Source organism: Grammomys surdaster, unplaced genomic scaffold (genome assembly GCF_004785775.1).
Source record: "Grammomys surdaster isolate TR1022 unplaced genomic scaffold, NIH_TR_1.0 514, whole genome shotgun sequence".
In the NCBI taxonomy this organism is placed as follows: Eukaryota; Metazoa; Chordata; class Mammalia; order Rodentia; family Muridae; genus Grammomys; species Grammomys surdaster.
In genome coordinates, this window is record NW_021604933.1 from 387,867 (window position 1) to 400,976 (window position 13,110).

General features: G+C 42.5%; 1 long non-coding RNA gene across 2 annotated transcripts in view; it reads right to left on the reverse strand.

The window, feature by feature from the left end:
• The window catches only part of LOC114633078, a 53,662-nt gene that overhangs the window by 14,118 nt on the left and 26,434 nt on the right, over positions 1-13,110 (reverse strand). For both annotated transcript variants that reach the window (XR_003713169.1, XR_003713168.1), the window contains one exon: positions 2,732-2,863. This is a non-coding gene — a long non-coding RNA (uncharacterized LOC114633078). The remainder of the gene's footprint in view (positions 1-2,731; positions 2,864-13,110) is intronic.

Sequence of the window (13,110 nt, forward strand, 5' to 3'; positions counted from 1 at the left end):
TCCCACCCTGGAGCAAGCCTAGGACACTAAGAGGAAGAGCTCCATTCCCCTCACAGCCTTATTCACGGGGGTGCTTGTCTTCAGTGTCACAAATCTAGAGAGCCATTTCAAGAAAACAAATCTAACACTGACCAGCCCTGGGAAAGGGTGCCGACTTCTCCCACCTGTACAAAAACAATTTCCTTAGCTCTCATGGGCTCAAGAGGATCCAGGCTTGGTTTCTCAGCCTTCTCCCAATTATCCTTGCCCATTTTGCTGAACGTGCTACTGTCAAGGTCATGGCTAAATCCAGCAACCCTCAGGCCCCTGCTGATCTAAGCCATCCGCTGTACTGATCAGGCAGGCTGCTCACCCATGCTGCAGCTTTTCAGACACTGTAGTACACTGTCCAGCTGCTATCCAACCCGTCCCCCTTGGCAATCCCATCTCACTGACTTCCGTTAGCTTTGGTCTCAGGCACCATCACCTCTCACTTGGCCACGGCTCTACCCTCTAACGCTCTCTGCTTCCTTATTGTAAATGCCCTGATCCCGAACTATTCAAACTGCAGCAGATCAGAAGAGTGGGTGCCACAAGCCTCTCTCCTTGAAACCCACCCATCCCTGTTCATGTCATCAGAGACAAAAGCCCTTAGTATAACTGACATTTGTGTGTGACATCACTTGCATTCTCCCCTCCTCAGCCCACACTGCTCACTCTACTCCTGTCTACTCCTGTCGCTGACCTCTCCCTCCTGTCCAGGCAAGCCTGGCATGGCTGCATCCTAAGAGCTCTGCATCTGCTGTCCTGTCTACCACTCCAGTCCCACTGCCTTCCTCTGGGACTCCTTGCTCTGCTGTTTCAAGTCACTGTCCAGTGGAGGAGCTTTCCTGAAAGGAATTCCATTCCTGGAATGAGCCCCCAACCCCTGCCTGTCCTGCAGTTCTCTAAAGTTCATGGAGCACCAGAAAATGAGTTTCAGTCACTTATTTGTTCTAGATCTGTATCTAGAATGTTCCATGAGTGCAGTTTTGCTTGCTGCTGTGCCACGAACACTACAATATTGTCTGGCACATGGTAGGAATTCAATAAACACTTGACCAAGAGTCACATTCATCAAACAATATAGATTTATATAAATTATCCATACAGAAAAGCTGAAGGAACAGAGAACATTAAACAATAGAGGATTAAGAAGGGCCATATACGATGACAGAGACCACCCTGTAAAAGGAAGCTACAATCCAAAGCCAAGTGTGAAGGAACATGCCTATAACCTAGCACTTGGGAGCTCAGGCAAGAAGATTGTCGTGAGTTTAGGCCAATCTGGATTACACATAAAGCCCAGCTTTAAATAAATAAGTAAATTTTAAAAAAAGTAAAGAAAGAGAGACTGACAGACAAACTCAAGGTACAAACAACTTAAATTTTTCTAATCTAGGCATGGTGACACATGCCTGAATTTCAGCATTCAGGAGTTTAAGGAAAGAGAGCTGAAGGCTAGCCTGAGCTACAGAGCAAAATCCTGTTGTTGTTTTTTTTTTTTTTTTAAAGAACAAGAGAGAGGAGAGGGAGAAGGGATACCTCTAGCTGTCACACGGTAAAATGTAGAAAAAATAGAATTAATTTTAATGTTTTATTTAATTCAACACATGTATAATGTTATTTCTACATTTATAAAATTTTAAATAATGTGGAGTTGTTATCCCTTTATGCAGGCCTGGCTGTCCTGGAACTCACTATGTAGACCAGGCTGGCTTAGAACTCAGGCCATCTGCCTGGCCTCCAGAGTGCTGAGATTAGAGGCATACACCACTATGCCCTGCTATATGGTAGTCTTTTTATATTAAATGTTTGGACTGTTGTTTATTTTATTGCTGAGAACATCTCAAATAGCACTACCCTGTCTCAATGCTCAGAAGCTGCATATGGCCAACTGGCTACCGTAATACTGAACAGTGTTATATGTTCTGACCCAAATTCAACCACCTGAATGAAATGAGGACTGTCTTCAACATCTTTGTTAACTAGAGTTCAAAACAAGACCCTAAGACAGGCTCGTGGTTTACTACTTTCTAAGAATAGAACAGAAGAAAGGGTATCTCTTCTGAGCACTCACTGCCATCAAGACAACAGGCTTGGGCTTTGATTGCAGAGGCCTGCGTCCTTCTCCTCGTTCCATGTAACTGAGAATCAAGTCCTTACAGGCCCCTACAGTCTTACATACATTCAGATGGCACAGCCGTTGGTTTTACACAGAACTCTCAGTATGACTTCTACTAGACTGGCATGGAACTCAGGTCCAGCTGCACTGAGGGACTGCATTGAAAACTGACCTTCTCAAGGATCACAGAATTACCTCACCTGCACACTTGCATTTTAGTACAGTGAAACATAGCCAAGGAGAAGGCTTTCACATCGCTATGCTTTCAGAGATGAACTAGTCCATAAGGAAAATGCTTTCACTGCCCTTATCAGTGACTTCCCTTCTCTCAGAATCCCTTCATTTACAAACACCCATTTACTACTATTTTAAATTACTGATTATCATAACCACCGCCACTTTCTAGTAGAAGTTGAAGAACCAAATTAAAATGCACCTCCAAGTTCTAAGATTCTACACTTTGTGCACAATGCACACCTATCTGTGTGTGCACGTGCACACGCATATGTGGAACACAAAAGATGCTACATTTTTTTTAAAAGCTGTACAGTGAACGTGGGGGGGGGGTGAAGGGCAGCATCTACTTACCAGTGGCTCTCTGATCTGTGGTCATATACTCCTGCAAACCAGTGACCCTCTGCCTCGGTGGATCAGCAAGGCAGAGAGGTTGCAGACTCCTGTTAGCTCAATTCTTCTAACCCTAAGAAGCAACGAGGTTGCCTGTGGGAGAAAAGAAACTGCATTATATCCGGAACGAGCCTCGAGGAGACTAGAGAGAAATCAGTTTATTTCATTCTTTTCGTTATGTTTTATTTTCTAAGTGAGGGCACAGAGCAAGTTAATTCATGGCCTTAGACACAACACAGGCATCTTTTGTACCATATTATGTCTTTTCTGTTTTAAGACGTATACAAACAGCATGATCTGATTATTTTTTTTTTACCAGTCTGATCCTTCACCCAATAGAATCTGCTGTCTCTAGCCATAAGACTAATTGTAGACACTTTTGATTCAAAAGAGGAAGGGGAAATGGCTGGAGACTGACTCTGGACACAGGGGTCTATTCCTATAACCAAGGGAGCTGGGAAGCCAAAGTAGGAGGACTGCCATAATCTGGAGGGCGGCCTGAACTGCATAGTACATCTAGGCCAACCTGGGATGCAGTGTGAGGTCCTGCCTCAAAGAGGGAGAGAGAAAGAGAGGGGAAGGTCAGAGAGAGGGGAGTAAAGAATGACAGTTATTGACAACTAAGCTGATTGAAACTCTGGGCTTATTTTTAAAACACGGAAGTGACTGGGTGTTCATGTTAAATCACAGCTGTGAAGCTGTCTGCATACATGAACACTGAAGCGATCACTTGGCTTGGTCTGCACTGTGATGAGCCGTCACTGCTCTCCCTAGACAGTCTCTCACACTGGTCTCTCGGCGGCCTTTTTTTTTTTTTTTTTTTTTTAGAAAAAAAAATTAGCATGATCTCATTATTTTAAGTTTTTCACAGATGCCATAGTCTTTGTCAAAGGTTTATTTCATGCTGAATCAGCTCAGACATGAGCCCTCTTAGCTGATCCTCCTCTAGCGACACTACAGAAAGGAATTGCTCTCTACACCTGTGAGGAACCTGTTAGACGAAGGTATGTTCTGTTGAATGGAGGCTGTGCTCTGCTCCATGTTCATCTCAAAACTATCACTGCTTCAGCCTAAATATTCCTCATGGATGCTTTCTTTTTGACAAACTTGCTGTTTCCTGTCCTTGCTCCTCTAACCCACTTCATCACATTACAAACTGAGCACTGTCTCTTTATGCCTTGGAACTTTTCAAAGGTTCCACGGTCCTCCTGACAGCTCCTGAGCCTAACCCTCCAACCTCCCAGGCTCCTCTGGCCTGTTCTCAAACCCCCAAGGCGCTAGGCTTTCTCCTCTTCCACAGGGATTGGTCGGGGCTGCTCCCTGTGAGGCTGTTCCCCTCCACATGCCAATTCTTCCTATCAGAGATGACATCACAGGCTTTAACCCAAGTGACATCATGCTGCCCTCCCTGCTCTCAGTCCTCAGTGCTTTGCTATAGTTTTCGCTTCCAATACTGCCTTTGTTTATCTGTGTGCTTTTAGGAAGCCCATCTCTGAACACCTCAGGGTTCCCGCTAACCGGGAACCCTGACTGTTAGGCTGTACGGAAGGAGACAACATAGCCATGTAGACTGTGAAACTGGATGGTGGGGAGAGGCAGAGTCTTGTGGTGGCTGTGCTCTTCTCAAGAGGATCTTCCAGGCTTCTCAGGTGTAATTCTAACCGCCTAGCACTCCCAGGGTTCTTCTGTTTTCAAAGTCTTCATGTGCAAGCCCATCTTTTAATACAGACCCTCTATAATCCCCAGCCTGTAGGCCTTTGCTTGTTCTGGACTCTATAGGATTTTGGACTTCGGCAGCTGGACATGGTGGTACATGCCTTTAATACCAGCATTTGGGAGACAGAGTCAGGTGAATGAGTTCAAGGCTAACCTGATCTACATAGCAAGTTCCTGGACAGCCAGAGATACATTATTTAAAAAAAAAAAGTCTCAAAAAAATCAACCTGTCTTTATTTTCCTTAAATATCAGTATAAATCCATACCAATAAAACCTGGATACAAAACATAGGTCCAGAAGACCTAGAAATATATGTACAAATTTTATCACATAAAAACTAAATGCAAGAACAGCACTGTAGCTCATAATACAGCACTTATGTTGATGAAGCCCTGGGTTCATGTCCCAGAAACACAGTATTACAAAACAAAAACCTAGGAGAGGTCTAAATGTAGCCATAAGCTGTGCATTAGCCTTCTTTATCTAAAACAAAAACAAAAAGCCCCAATTTATATGATCGCATGGAGTAGACAAACCTGTAACTCAGGAGACAGGCAGAGGAGGACCGTGGCAAGTTCAAAGACTACCTGGATTTAGATGGTAAGACCCTAGCTCATAAAACCAAGGGCAGGGCCTACAGCTCTGTGGCACAGCGTTTGTTAATTATAAAGTTATCTCTAGCCATGCTGGAGAATAAGTCTCAGGTCTTATCTGAGGAAACACTTGTCCAGCAGATTCTCATTTAAACTGGGGTCTTCAGAACTATCCCTGGAGGGATATTCTGGTTGGTTACACAGGTCCCGGGTTCAGTCAGCACCAACAAGCACACACACACACTCACGTACACACGCACGTACGTACACGCATCACCAGAGCTGAAAAGCTACCCAAGACACCTCCCTAAACCCCATTAACAACATCCTCTTGCACTGCTGGGTAGATGGGATCTGGTCTCAGGTAGCAGAAACTGTTGCTCGTGCTTTAGTACTATGGGCAGTTGATAATTACCGTCTATATGAGAAATACATAGCAGGCTAGGATGCTTCTAACTTTTAAGATGAATGTACCCTAGTGTCTTAGTCACTGCTCTACTGGTGTGAAAAGACACCATGACCAAAGCAACTCTGGTGACAGAAATCATTTAACTGGGGACTTGCTTACAATTCCAGGGGTTTATCATCATGTCAGAGAGCATGGTGGCAGGCATAGCAACTGTGGTGCTGGAGAAATAGTTGAGAGTTCTACATTCTGGTCTGCAGGCAAGAGGGAGACACTGGGTTTGGCATGGGCTTTGTGAAACCTCGAAGCCAAACCCAAGGAACACACTCTCTCCAACAAGGCCTCACCTCCTGATCCTTTCATACAGTCCCTGGTGACTAAGCATTCAAACATGTTAGCCTATGGGAACCATTCCTATTCAAACCACAATACCTATAATTCAAGAAAAAGAGCATGTTCTTAAAAGAAACTGCCCTTCTGTGATCACATTGTTTCAGATGGGCGATTGGTTATAGTTGTCCTTCATATGGTAGGGGTGGGGCTGGTTCTGCCCTATTACATTAGTTATGAATGGTTAAGCTACTTTATTTAAAAACTTGTATTAAAAAGATACAAGCTTTGAAAGATTAAAGATTCTATTGCTGTCCTACTCTGAAGTGAACTAGACTTCTGTGAATGCAAAAAGTACTGGGCCGGCTCTTACAGTTCCCTCAGAAATGGTCTTTGCTTTCTTCAGTGCTTTACCCTGACCACCAAAAGAAAATGTCTGCACTGGAATCATCATTGTTGGAGAAAGGAAGAAGGCACGCTATGGAGAAGCCACACTGGAATACCTAGGAGCCCACAAGGGTGATTGTCTGAAGCACTCTTCAACAGATTTCCAAACAGCACAGGCCCAGACCTCAGGCCCCAGGGCTCGTTTCTGCTTGCCTGCCCTACGCCTAGAACACACAGTGTGCCTCCCCGTTACCTCCTAGAGAACCCAATTCACACAGTGTCCTGGACCTGTTATGTAACTGTGGTTGAAGATATTTTTCACTAGACTCTTTAAACAAAGGTTCACGTGACACATTTCTGCTTGAGTTTAGTTCCAGGAAATGTTTGGTTTCTGCAGATGTTTATGTGCTTCTGGTTGTCAACACACACAAACTACGCAACTCTGTGTTTTCCTTTTCTCGCTTTAGCAACTAGAAAGCCCCAAATCAAATCTGTTCACCAACTCTGCCCAACAGAATGGCTTAAACCTTATTTTTTATAAACCTATTTTACCTTTTGGCCTGAAATGTGCTAGTATCTTAGTGGCATATATGTTCCAGAATAAAACAAGAAAGGAGGAAAAAACATGGCAGTGTGTCTTCCCACTAAAACGGATACCTGCCTAGAATTCAATTCTGTGTTGCCTAAAAGGACCCTTATTCCAACAAGACACAATAAATACTCCTCCTTCTCCTCTTGCTTGCCTCTTTATGCAAACCCTGTCCACAAAGCTCAACTGAGACACATATATACTCCCAGCTGAATTTCCCTAGCAACACTGAAAAGCCTGAAGGGTTTTGTCAACTACATCAGTGAGAGTTCTTTAATTACTATTTTGAAAATTAAAGTGTTTTGGAAAAGCCAGCTAGAGGGCTTTCTGGCAGGTGTTCTCAGAGACTGGGAAGAGAGGAACTAAGCATACAGATCGACAAGCCAAGGGACTACCTCGACAGTGCCGGAACTTTGGCTCCATATCCCCTGACAGATAAAGCAAAAACAAAAGAGCACTGATTACAAAGTTATCCCTAGGGATGCTGGGAAGTAAGTCTCAGCATAACTGTGACTTGTCCTGGTTCTTATCGGAGGAATAGATTTTCTGGCAGATCATCATATAAACAATATACTGGGGTCCTGAGAACTGTCCCTGGGGGATGTGCTGTTTGGCTTATCCAGACTTCCTTGTAGTATAGGGTACAAATGCAAAGTTCTGAGAATCTAATGAAATAAATAAAACCAGGACAGTGTGCAATCAAACTTATTAGACTGATGAAAGAATATTTATTAAATATGGTAGCCACATATGGCTTAGAGTAACTCAGAAAGGCTTGACTGACTGACCAGGATTGTGGACTGAATCCAGGGCCTCATATTTTACCACTGAGCAATATTGTGGCCAAGAATTTTTAAACAGTTAATTTTAGTAACCAACTCTTAATAGTAAATACCTACACACTGGACAGTACAAATTTTTGGTAGAATAATCATTTTGAGACTAATATATATTAATTAATTAATATATATCATACCAATTGTGTGTGTGTCTGTTTGTGGCGGGATGTGCATGCCTTTAAACTCAGCACTTAGGGGGCAGAAGCTGGCAGATCTCTTGTGAGTTTGAGGGCAGCCTGGTCTATAGAGTGAATCCCAAACCCCAGCCAAGTCTTTAAATAATGCCTTGTCTCAAAAAAAAAAGTACAGATAGTTATGTAGAGATATGATATTTTTAAAAGATAATATATTGTGCTATCCTTATATTCAGATTTATAGTATATATAGCTAGTAAAACTGTAACTAACTGTAATTAATGGTTAGAAATCAGAACTCGAGGGTACATGTTAAGTCAGCTCCAGTGAACACTGCCTTTCTGTGTCTTGTTTTGGACATCCTGTGCACTGCCCGTGAGGGATTTCAAACCACATTGTAAGCTACGCCATTACCAAAGGCCCCACATACACAGCCACCTGCTCATGAATCCTGGGAGAAGTAGAGCATGGCAGCAGAGGATTCGGGGGGAAGAATACTGCTTTATTTAAAGTTAAGTTTCAGGTACTTCTGTCTGTGGGAGGGAGAAGTCTGCCCACATGTCTGCCCATGAGCTATTCTCTCTGGCATCCAGACAGGAACTGAGGAAAGGGTGATCGCAAGGGTGGGGACTTAACATGCTAGTTTGGAAGCCGTGTGTTTCAAGTAGAAAGCAGGGTGTCCTCTAGTGGTCCCAGCCTGTTGACAGAGTTACCATGAAAGTCAGAGTAAGGGTTCCTTGGGAAGTTCAAAATTGCAGCATCTCATCAAGAATTCAGAATTCACACACAGTTCCTCCCAATACCACAGACAAGTTTATACAACAGAGGTCACATGTACCGAGCACTGCTAGGCAACAGGGGTGACTTTCTCATCAAGGTTTTGGGGAAGTGCACAGAATATTTATCCGGGGTAAATTAAGTCCTTAACAGTAAATGGTTTTAGTCATTCTTGAGCTACCTTCATATTTAAAAATAAAATCTGACATAGAACAGAAAAGACATGGTTAGAGTTGTTAAAAAGCTACAACAAATTCAGTTTAACTGTTAAATGAAATATTTCCTTTAACAGCTAGAAAATGCAACACTGCTTATTATTTAATAATACAATAGAATTCTTAATGTATATAGTTAAAATGACAAAAGTGAGGGGCTGGGAAGGTGGCTCAGTCAGTACAAACATGAGGATCTGAGTTCAGATCACCAGACACAAGAGCCAGTCATGCCTATAGCCCCAGTGCTTGTGGAACAGGAAGAACAAGAGTCAAGGGGCAGACCTCTGAGGCTTCTGGCCCACCTCACCATATCTGTGAGCGTCGAAAGACTTTGTTTTAATAAACAGATTGGAGACAGACCAGGTGAGATGCCTGATGTCACTTCCTGGCCTCTGCGTGCACACACATATAAAAGTATGGACACATATGCCACACATACACAAAATATACAAAGGAAATACAAAAATGTAAACTGTATCTTTGGTAACTTTCTATAGCAAGAAGTGGAAAGAGAAACTGTTCGGATAAAATATGAGTCCATCAGTGTTCTGGGATATAAAATCAATATACAACAAGTAGTAACTCATAATTCATACCAAAAGCCATTTCATAGAATAGGAATAGCTTTCACTTAACATGTCTGTTCAAACTACACACTTTCTAAGAATAAGGGAAAAAAATCTTCAAGAGCTTTGTGGAGAAAATTAAAAGGTGGGCAAATGAAGAAATCTACTCTTTGTGGGTGAAAGAGTATGGATTTATATTAAACAATGATAAAATAAAATGTTAAGGACAAATAAGATGTCAGAGAACCCAGAAAAGTCCATCACTTGAAAACTTTCTATGGATCTGTTTTATGTATGTACAGGTGCGTGTTTGTGTGTAGGCTGGCCCATGGGTGTGGACGTCAGAGGACAACTTCTAGTGTCATTCCTGGATTATCCAAGGAGGCTGCCTGGCCAGCAAGCCCTAGAAATCTGCCTGAGTCCACCTCCCAAGCGCTGTGTCTACAAGCCTACACCACAATTCTGGCTTTAGTTCTGGGAAATGAATTCAAGCCTTGCTAAGCTCTTCATCAAGTGAGTTACCTTCAAGACCCTTTCAGAAATATGATGCAGCACAAGGGGGGGGGGGGGTGGAGAGGAAAGGAAAAGGAGAGCTGTAAGCAAAGGAAGGGGAGTGGGGGTGGGGAAAGGTTGAGGTTGCAGGGGTGGCTACCTAGAGGATGTGTTACTGTCAAGAAAGTAGTTGTCCTGTTGACTATCACACTTGGTTCCATCAGGAAACACAGGGAAGAAGAGACCACCCGTCCTTAAACAACAGCACACACAATCAGAATTTTTATAAAGAGAAATGGTAAATACATAAAAATCAACGTAATGTGGATTAAACTCTCCAGAGTTTAGGAAATCAGCGGGCCAGAGGTGAACCAGGTACTGAATAAAGGGCCAACTCTGAAATAAAGACAATTAGGACATGAAATATTGATTTATCTTTAAAAGCAAACAGGGAACTGAGAAAATGCACAACTACATAGAAATATGCCTCAACAGCCAACATCTGCCTAGCGGGGCCTGGAGGCCAAAGACACTCAACAACCATTTTTTGAAGTAATGACTTAATGGAAGACATAAAGGTTTGAGTCGGAAATAATATTTGATAGTTAACTAGAATACTATTAGCATGCCTGTGACCAAAACTACTTTTTCTTTGAAAAAATATTTGTCTTCGATTAACAATGGACTGGAGAAATACAGAGTCTGTCCCGCCAGCCACACGACAACTGTGCATTAAGAATCAGGGCCTGTATTCAGAGGTTCACCACGGATGCCTGGTGCATCCGAGGAAGCAGTGGCAGGACCATTCTAAGAAGCAGGGGTTATCCTAACCAGAAGTGCTCAGCTCCTCCTACTTACAATGTCCTAAATGAAAATTCAGACCAGTCACTGAATCACCAGATACCAACCTCTTTAAACTAGCTCATCTGCACAGTGCTGGTCCCCCTAGGGTTGGTTTATTGTTCTCTTCCTCCTGATGAGAAACCTGTGTACAGAGTCAGGCCTCTGTGGCCTCCTAGTGCTGGCCATGGAGAATGGCAACTTCTGTGCCCTTAGGAACAGTTCTGCAGCCAATGCTTCTACTAAAATAGTGGGAGCAGACTCCTGTCCTCTGCTCTTCCTCCACATGGCTAATGCCGGTGCCCCAGAGTCACGTCTCAGACACTGCTAGGTCACACCGTGCCGAGGCAGACAAGGAAGAATCACCTCACGAGCTCCCCTCATCCACATTCCCCAAGACGCCACCTAACTAATGTCAAGGATCCTTCCTGCTTTTTGTTTGCTTCAGACAAGATTTTAGTTATTGTTCGTTCTTGCTTTGTGTATGACTTGGTCTTCATTGAAATCCTAGAAAATTCACCTACTACATTCTCTATGACAAAACGCTATCAAAAGTAATTAATACCTCTGCCTTGCAGAACACTCATGCTTGACCCAGCTCTTGCTAACTAGAACTCTGAACCACACAAAGATGGCTCCACTTCCAGCCAGACCCTAAGGCCAACAAGCTTTCTTGGAGGCAACAAAGACACCACAGCTGCTTGGGAAAAAGACTACTGGGCCAGAAAGGAAGGCCAAGTGCTGGCTACCAACTGCTACCCCCGAATGACTTAGTCAACAGGATCACAAATAACATTTTAGACGTAAGAAGTTAAGTCTGGAGAAGAGTTTGGGAATGAGTGAGGTGTTAATAACTTCATCTAGATTTCCACCCTCAAAAAAAAATCATTCATTAAAAACAAACGAAACAAAGTTATGATAGAGGGAAAAAAAGTACAGATTCTCTCACTGGGCTGTGAATAATGTGCTCCATTACAATATAAATGCTGGGTATTATGCAGTTTTATAATCATCACACTCAGAAAGTGAAGGGGCGATGCACACAGGGTAGGGGTGTTCAGCAAAGGTCAATCCTATCAGGAAGAATCAAAGCCTGTGAATATTTAATGAGTTGGTACACACTAAGTGCCCAGAATGCCACTTGGCAGACAGCAATTACCTATTACCTTACAGAAGGCAAGGCCTGTGATGCCTGACTTCAAAGCGGAGCCGTGTTCCTTACAGCACACTTGTGAAACCATCATATGGCTTTCATAAACAAACGAAAAGGATTTGTCTGTGTATGTTCAAATCACCAAGTAAACAGACAAAAACTAACTCCGTGTGTGTATGTATTGATGTACAAAAAACCTGGAGAGGAAAAATTCAATCCAATTATTTTCTTTTCCCTCATTCTTTTTCCATTTGTAAATATTTGCTTTGTTTTAGACACAGTCCCTTTAAATATATTGAGGAAACGAAGCATGATTAAAATGTGAACTTACTGATTTATAAGAAAAGTAAAATGTGAGAGCCGGGCAGTGGTAGGAGATCTCGGAGTTCCAGGACAGCCAGGGCTGTCTTGAAAAATATAAAAAAAAAAAAAAAAAAAAAAAAAAAAAAAAAAAAAAAGAAAAAAAAATGTGAACTACTGTCCAGAGATCTACCACTAGATGGCACTATACTGGGCAATTTTAGAAAATATTGCATTATGAGATTCAAACTGTCAAATTACAAGAACGTTTTTCAGGAGGCAGGATATGAGCATATCAGTCCTGTTTGGTTTTTTTAAGCTATTGTGCCATTTAAAAAGGTGGTAAGGCTACTGAGAGAAAACAATAATCAAGGTAAATATCTGGTAACTAATTTGATATGCCAACAACTTTTCTGATATTTTTAAAAAGAAATAATTCTGCCTCTCCCAGTTCTCAAAACAGCAATGAGCACAGAAATGTATTTCACTGCACAAATGTGTGTGTGTGTGTGGGGGGGGGGTTGTGCTATGATCCATCGGCTTGGTTAAAGGGAACTACATTTCCCAGAATCCCCTTGCACATGACTCTAGGCAAAGGTCAGATAAGTATGCTTAGCCACTGAGTCATTTCTACTACTTCTAACTTATCAAATTATTATTTAGTAGTTTTACCTTTACTGAAAATTTCAATTTTTTTATAAACCAGGCAAAGGTGACGGTCAACCATCAACATGGCTCCTGAAGTAGACCAGGGGATACCAGACCTAGAGAGGTTCAATTAACTGGATCAGCAGGTGTTTACTACAAGAATGGATGAGTTATTTCTGTATCAGTCTGATTCACCCCTCTAACTTCAAAGAGAATGGAAAGTATAACTACTTGTCTGTTTCTGTGACACACAAGGTCGAGGTCTTGCTCTGCCCTATTTTAAAGGGTTGCCTCTGGCCATGCCATCCAGTCTGGGTGACCCTTCCATACAGAGACCTCAACCCTTATGTCTAA